Source organism: Echinops telfairi, unplaced genomic scaffold, assembly GCF_000313985.2.
Source record: "Echinops telfairi isolate 266 unplaced genomic scaffold, ASM31398v2 ScPeMD7_9;HRSCAF=40, whole genome shotgun sequence".
Classification (NCBI taxonomy): Eukaryota; Metazoa; Chordata; class Mammalia; order Afrosoricida; family Tenrecidae; genus Echinops; species Echinops telfairi.
The window spans coordinates 75,221,206-75,229,662 of NW_022103906.1; the positions used below are offsets into that span (position 1 = coordinate 75,221,206).

Sequence of the window (8,457 nt, forward strand, 5' to 3'; positions counted from 1 at the left end):
TCCTTCAGCCGTGCGCCCCCTCCTCCTTCTCCATCCTTCCCCCACCCGGATTGTGCGCCCCTCCCGCTGCGACTGGCCGGGGGGCTCGGCCGCCCCCGCCCCGGGAGGGAGGCGGGGGGCCCAAGCCGCGGCGGCCACCCAAGGCTACGGAAGGGGACGGGATCCGAGGCCCGGAGGCGGCCCTGCGTCTGGACCAGGCACCCGAGGGCCGCTTCTGCACCCTCACTCGGGGCGGCGGGGCCTGGCCTCGCTGCGGGGTAGAGGAGGTAAGGGCGAATCGCGGAGCGCTGCTGGACTGCTCCAAGAAATCGGGGGCGGGGAGCACCCTGAGCCGCTGTATCTTCCTTGCATGGCTTCTCCCCACCCCGCCCTCCCGAGGCCCGTGCGGCCGCCCTACCAGGGGATTCTGAGCAGGCCAGGCCAGAGGCAGGGCAGGGGTTAATTTCAGGAATTGAAATCAGACGGATTTGAGAGCGGGTTTCCCTTCCCCCTCTCACCTGGGTCTCTCTGAGCCTGGCGAGGGCACGGGGGCGGGCTCCAGATCCCCTACGGGATGCTGGATTTCGGCGTACCGGACCAGAGGGAGAAGGCAGAGGGAGTGCCCTCAAACCGCTGTCCTCCCCACCGGCCGCTGTGTGGGGTGGGGGCGGGGGCCTGGGCAGTGACTGGTTGAGGCCTGGCCGAGCACCTGTACGGGCATCTGAGGTGGGAGGCTTTCAGCGCCTGTGCGTGCTGGTGTGCACGTGTGGTAGTCTGGAGGTGTGCATGTGTGTGCACGCGTGTTTGTCTCCTGACACCAGAGTGCCTACTATCTGTGCAGACACTCCGGGTGCCTTTGCAGACGGTAGCGTTGGCTGCGAGTGCGCCTCACTGCATTGCTCTGCATGTGAGTGTGTGGCGCTGCCTGTGAGCAGGGCCTGCTAGATCCTCAGGCCCACGCTGCAGCCAGGGGCCCAGATGGTTTGCTGGGTGTGAGATCCAGGTGCCGGAGCCTGTGTGTGTGTGACCTTGGGAGTCGTGTGCATGTTTGCAGGCGAGGTGGGGGAAGCTGAGGAGAGAAAAAGCAGTGTCGCCTTCCAAGAAACAGAGGACTGGATGAATTGACTCTGTGGGTCTTCACCAGGCTGGAGTGACCAGTGTGGGAGGTGCACTTTGGAACCCAGCTTCCTTGAGTGGGTGGGGTTTATAGGGGGTGTGTGTGTGTCATTCTTTTATTCCCCACCACAGGGGTAGAATGGGAGTATAATGGTATTAGAGCCCAAGGAAATCTCTTTTTCCAAGCTGAGCCCAGAAAGGGAGAACAGAGCTGAACTCCGTCGAGCCTCTCTGAGTGGGTGGGGGGAGGGAAAATAAGCTATTATCCAGGGACACTTGCTGCTGCCTCCCCTCCCTTAGAATACCTCCCCCACCTGCATGCAGATACTTCCTGAAAGCATTGAGCTTAGAGCTTCATTTCTGTGACTGGTAAATCCATCTATTACCTTTCAAACCTTCCTCCCTGCTTTCTGCCATTTCTACCTTCTCTGCTTCCCTCCCAGCATGTGGGTTTTATATAGAAACCCACATAGAGCAAGGGGGGTAGAGACCTGTGAGGCCCTGAAGGCCCAGTGGGAGGGAGAACAGATGCCAGGAGCACTATGGGAAGTGAGGAGTGGGAGTGGGGAGGACATGATGGAGGCCTTTAAGAAACAAACTCTGATAACTTCATCATTTTGCCCGATCTGCATTGAACAGAAAAGGGAAGCTCCTGAGCAGTGATATCCATACATTCGTATCTGGATTTAGGAGAGTCCTATGGTAGATCTGTTGCTAACTAGAAGGTCCGTAGTTCAAAGCCACCAGCCATTCTTTGGGAGAAAGATATGGTAGTCGGCTTCCTTAAACATTAAAAAACAAAAACCCACTGCCATCAAATCAGTTCTGACTCATAACTTATAGGACACGGCGAACTGCTCTGTAGGGTTTCAGTCTGTAGTGTTTCAGAGACTGCAAACAGGTTTGGTCTGGCTTGGGTTTGGCTTTTGTTTGGGGACTATTTGAAATGGGAAGGAGATAATGGTTGCCTTCCTGCCTGTGAAACTCCCCAGACCTTCCTACCTTCCTGGTTACACACATACCATTCATTCAACAAGTATTTCTGAGTGTGACTGTGGGCCAGCCTGTGAATATTATTGTGTTGGTGTGACATCTGCTCCCAACCACAAGGAGCACCGTGCTGGGACTCGGAGCACGGATTTGGAAAGATAGGTCGTTGGACTGTATTGCCTTCAAACCCTAGCATGTCACTTTTCCAGTTACTCATTGGTGCATAATAAACCACCTCAGAACTTAGGGGGTTAACAGAACAATGGTACATTATTTCTCTCCATCCTTGGGTTGGGTCTGGCCATGGCTGTGGATCTGCTGGTATTAACTTGGCGTCTGTCACACAGCTACCTTCAGCTGGGAGAGTGCCCGGAGAGAAACATCAAGAGATAGCCTCTCATTCTCCCTCCAGGGTCTCCCTGTACGTGGCATCTAATCATGGGAGTCTAGCCTAAGTTTTTTTATCATCTGGCAGCTGGATCTCAAGAGGGAATCTAAAACGATAAGCCCCATGTATAACCTTGCTGATGTCCCATTGGCCAGAGCAAGTCACATGACAAGGCCCTGACTCAATGTGGGAGGGGACCACATGGGCTAGAGACATAGTTCGTTAGGAACCACCAAAGCAACAACCCATTGCAGTCACTTACTGTCCCTGGACAAGTGAGTTGGCCACTCAAAGTCAGTTTCTTCATATGAGCAAGCAGCCATGCCACCTTCCACAGCATTGTCTTGTTAACGCTATCCACTTGTGGTATTTCAGTTACAGCCACGCTAGATCATTAAGACACTAGTTATAAGTTAACTATTCACTGTGGGTTTTTTTTAATATATAACTTCTTTAGATATTTTTAGTGTGAGATTCAAATATTATCTCAGGGCAATCGTTTCAGGGGTTCATTCATTCTCTGTGACTCGAGTCCATGAGAATGTGAAATTCTGTTCTGCATTTCCCCCCTTTTGATAAAGATGACTTATCAGTTCAGTGATGATAGCCAGGCACCCTCCAGTTCTTCTGGTCTCCAGCCAAAGGAAGCAGTTGTTCATGGAGACAATTAGCCACACAGTCCACAACCTTCCCTTGTCCTGATGCCCCTTCTTCCTCTCTTGCTCCAGGTGAAAAGAAATCAATGGTTGTGACTTAGATGCCTCCTTGCAAGTGTGTCAGGGCCCAGGCACTACCTAACACACTAGGAAGTAGAACAGAAGCACTAGATACGTTACAAGACCAAGTACTGCAATCCCCCCCAAACTATGACCCAAATCCCTCTGAGGTCTTTGGTTGTATGGAATGTATAGAATGTTATAAATGTCTCTATTCCACAACTTTTAAAAAAATCATTTTATTGGAGGCTCTTACAACTCCTATAACAAGCCATACATCAATTGCATCAAGCATATTTGTACATATGTTGCCATCATTATTTTCTAGACATTTACTTTCTATTGAGCCCTTGATATCAGCTCCTCTTTTTTCCCTCCCTCCAATCCACCCTGTGACCCCTTGATAAATTACTATTTTTTTCATATATTACCCCGACTGCTGTCTCCCTTCCCCCATGGTTTCTATTGTTTGTCCTGGAGGGAGTCCACAATTTTTGCCATTTCAACTTTTTATAAGTGTCCAACTTATTGACAGCACTTAGAATTATTGGCTGTGCAATGCTATCCTGAATCTATGCCATTTTAAAAATCTCCATTAGCCTTTTCCTCTCCCTTCACCAATAATAAACTTGGTTTTCTATGGATTTGTCATTTTAAAAATCTTTTCATATGTGAGGCCATACAATATTTGTCTTTGTGATTGGCTTCAATCATGGTGTTTTTTCGTCTGTGTTGCCAAATGTAAAAATATAAACTACATCCATATAGTCTGACTTCCCACTGACAGCCCACTGAAACCTTAAGCTCATGGATCCTACAACCTCCTCCTACTTTGCCTCCTTAACTGAGCTGCATCCCCATCCACCCAATTGCTCAAAGCCCACATCTGAGCCTCATCTTTGGACTCCTCCCCTTCTCACCTGCAAGTCATATTCTGCCACCTTCTGCATTCTCCTCCATTAGTTGCTCCCAGAGCCACCCTTCTCCCCACTCTCTTTCAGCTGCCTTGGCCAACCATTTCCAGCTGGAAAAGGCTCCAGTACCAGCAGCCTTCCTCCTAACCTTGGCTGTCGGTGTTCCGTTTTCTAAGTTGTAAATCGGATCATGTCCTTGCTTGTTTGAAATCTTCAGGGAGTCACCAATGCCCAAGAAGGAAGTCCATACTGCACTGTATGGCCTGCAGGAGGCTTTCTGAATAGACTGGCCTCTGGTTTCCTCTTCTAGAACCCCAGTGGCATAACCATATGAGTTGGGCTGCAATTCATCCACAGGCCCACAGTTTGAAACCTCTGGCCACTCCATGGGAGACAAATGGGGCTTTCTACTCCTGTACAGAGTTTCAGCCTCAAAAACTCACAGGGGAAGTTCTACACTGTCCTATAGGGTCACTCTGAGTCGGCCTCTACTTGATGGCATTGAGTTTGGTGTTTTGGGACCATCCCTGGGAATTGTGCCACACTGAAGTCCCTGCCATTAATTCATCCCACAAAAGCTACCACATACCAAGCACTATGGAAGTGCCATGGAAAGAGAGTGAATAAGACAATGTCTTTATCCTCATGGAACTTATATTTTAGCTCCCTCAAGAAGGCAAACTCTCTCTCACTTCCTTACCTTTATAGATTCAGTGTCCTCTGCCTGGAAACCTCACAATTGCCCTTCCTCACCTGACAACTCTCCTTTGCTCTTCAAGAATCAGCCTAGAGGTGGCATTTCTGGGGGTACCCGGTGCTCCAGTTCCAATTTGCGTTGGTAAATGGAGAATCTTGTCCCCGTCTCACGCATGGCAGGTATCCCATGATTGTAATCATCCAGTTCCTCTTCAGTCTGCCCAAGGAGATGATAAGCCGCTTGCAGGCAAGGACCAGAGCTACCTGTGTGTCTTCGGCACACCTACAGAAGCACCTGGCATAGTGCCTGGCGCGGAGCAGCTACTCGGGGAATGTGTATTGAAGGACACTCGAATAGAGCTGAAGAGAGGAATCTAGGCTAGTGATAGATCTGGGAGAGTAAGAGTTAGAACTCTTGATTGCATCTCACAGAAATCCAGCCCACGCTAGTTTAAACAAAAAAGGGAAAGGTACCAATTCATAAGAGTGGAAAGAACAGGGGTCTAGAGCATAATGATATCCAGGTTATAAAACAATGTGATAAATGTGTGTGTGGTGGGAGGGGGGAAGTATGTAATATGGACAGTCTTGGCTTCACTCTGGATGGTGCCACATTCCCCATCCCCTAGCCCCCTTTGCGTGAGTGCGCACACACACCCCAGGCTTAGGTTTTCTTCAGGCAGTGGGATGGAGGTAGTACAAGGCCAGAGAGTTTCATCATACTAGCAAGTGATCCTAGAGGGCCATGAAGATGCCCTGATTTTCCATATAAATTCCCAGTGAAGGACTCTGATTGGCTCAGCCAGAGAGACATGCCCATCCCTGGGTTAACCATTGTGGCTGAGGAGATGATGGTACTAGGGCGTGGCCAGGCCTGGGTCACATGTCCACCCTGCAGGGTACTGAGATTGACAACCCCTCCCCAAGCCACACAGAATGGGGAGGGGCAGCTCAGCGAAGAAAGAATGAGATGTGTTACCAGATGGTGAAAAAGACTCGTTGAACAAATAAAAATAAAATAATGTCCACGGCAGGAATTACCAGTGATCACATGATAGCAGACGCCATCAAAATGCAAACTTCTCTGTGATTTGCGGAGCCAACTCAGGAGAAAGATGAGGAGGCATCCTGCTCCCCAAAGCAGTTTCCATCTCGGAACCCCCTGGGGGCACTTCTACCCCATCTCATAAGTGTTTGTATGGGCTGACCCAAGGAGGACGCTGTGAGTCCGAATCTACTGCATGGCAGTGAACGTGGGCATGGTTCGGTAGTCAACACCCGACAGTGGGCGCTCACCCAGGGCTGGAGAAGACATCCTAGGATGGTTGGTCTTGTTTGCTGAGACAGAACTCTCACACAGAAAGCCTTTAAAAGTTGTACAAGATGGTACCACTGACAGGTTCCACCTGTGGAATCGACCCCAAATCAAGATGGGCCTTGAAGGCCGGTGAGTGTGGAAGGAGCTGGTCTGACGGGGACGGTGTGAAAGGAGGCAGGTCTCTGGGTTTGAGGAGATTGGGAACACACACCACTTGTATTTTTCTCCTTCGCCTCCTAGCCTGCATTCAGTCAAAGCTTCATGCTTGACCTGAAGAAGTGCTTAAACCTGGGCAGAATGATCTTCAGGTGCAAGTCATCCTCACCCCTCAGCTCCAGGAGGAGGGAAACGCATAGGTGGCCCTGGAGTGAAGAGCCCCCGGGGCCCCAGAAGCTCTTTCCCTCCCAGGCTTTGCACAGCCACCCGTGGGCCTGCACCCTTCCCCTGCTCCTTCAGAGTCTGGCGAGCAGGGTGTCCTGTAGGCAAAGGGTGCTGTTAAACTGCAAAGATTTGGGGAGGAGGGAGAAATTTGGCAACTTCTGAGACCCAGAGAGGTACCCCTACCCCGTGGGAAGTATTAGCACTTAGCTAATCAGAGTTGCCCTGACTCTGAGCATCTCTCTGCGACCCTATAGGACTAGAGTCTCGCTAGGTAGAACTGCCTCTGTGGGTTTCCCAGACTAACATTTTACAGGAGTAAAACCTCATCCTCCCAAGCGCAAGGAGCAGCTGATGGGTTTCAAACTGCTATCCTTTCCGTTAGCAGCCTAACTCGTAACCATTATGCCACCAGAGCACCTCTAGGCTGATAAGACATCTCAGAATAACCTTGTTCCTGAAAACTGGCTCCTGTAAGCAACCATTGTGTCTGTGTACTGAATTCTACTTATGTAAAATCCTTGGTCACTTGGCCAGCTTCTTCAGTGTTGTCCATAGTTATTAGTCTATTTAGGTTTTCTATCTCTTCTTCAGTCAATTTTGCTAATTTGTATTTTCCTCAAAGGGCATTCAATTCACCCTGATCTTCACAAATTTAGGCCAAGAGTTGTTCCTGGTAGTATTTGGGTAATTAAAAAACAATTCTTTGCCAGTGATTCTGTATCCCTTTTCTCATACATAGTGTTGCATATTTGTTCTCTCCCCTCACTGTGCATAGACTTGCAAAGAGGGTGACTGAGTTGGTCATTTGAGAGAACCATCTTTTGGGTTTACTTCTCAAGTCTCTTTTGGATATGCACAAAAAATGATCATGTTGGCACAATGGTTAGGTATTTATTTTAAAAAGAAAAACCATCAAATCCTGTCCATGCATACAGAGACATTTACAGATGAAATAATAGGCTATCCAAGATCTGCTTAAACTGATTCAGCATGTGGGGATGGTGTGTAGCAGGGAAGCTGTGTGCGGATGAAACAGACCGGCCACAAACCAAGAATTGTTGAAACCGAGTGACGGGTACATAGGAGTTCATCATGATAGTCTCTCTATTCTTTAATATGGGTGAGTATTTCCATGATGCAAAGCTGTTATTCCTTTTAATCCCTGTCTCCCTGTACACACGTACAATTTCTAGATGGATTAAAAATGTCAGTATGTAAAAAGAAACCACAGAGGAGCAAAAGAGAAGCGTAACTATTTCTGTCGTCTTTGCGCAGAGACTGACTTTCTCAGCATGACAACAAAATCACAAAAATATCGATAAGTCTCACTGAAGCAAACTCACACTCTCCTCTATCAGTGGAGACCATACACAAAATTAAAAGCTAGTCAACAATCTTGTCCTATAAATGGCGAAGCGTCAATACTGTTTAAAGGCGAAGAGCCTTTGAAAGCCTGTAAGAAAATATGACTTTGGACCCACAGCTGGGAAGGGAGTGAAGCCATTAAGCCCAGCCAAGCAATGCCAGTGAAACTTTCAAGCTGGCCAGAGCCCACGTGGGGCCACGTCAGGGAGCTGAGGGAGTGTCTGGCTGCAGTTGACAGACATGGGGAGCTGCTGGAGGGGCTGTGTGTGTAAAGAAGAGCCAAGTGCCTCATCCAGAAGGTGGACTCTGACAAGGGAACAACAAGTGACCTAAAATCAATGGTGAGGGTGTAGGAGGTCTGGTAGGGCTTGATCAAGGGCACTGTAACCGAGAGGAATTACTGAAACCCAAATGAAGGCTGAGCATGATAGAGGGACAAGAGTAAAGTAAAAGGAAATAGAGGAAGGAATTAGGAGGCAAAGGACATTTATAGCGTGTAAATACAGACATGGACATATGTAAATATATTTATATATGATAATGGAGAGATAGATATATGTGCATATATTTATAGGTTTAGTATTAAGGTAGCAG

General features: G+C 48.8%; 1 protein-coding gene across 3 annotated transcripts in view; it reads left to right on the forward strand.

Annotated features, from left to right (window-relative positions):
- Positions 1-8,457, forward strand: part of FBXO41 (F-box protein 41) — a 26,918-nt gene continuing 18,461 nt past the window's right edge. For all 3 annotated transcript variants that reach the window (XM_045286807.1, XM_045286805.1, XM_045286806.1), the window contains exon 1: positions 1-266. The gene's annotated coding sequence lies outside the window, so the exon portion shown is untranslated. The remainder of the gene's footprint in view (positions 267-8,457) is intronic.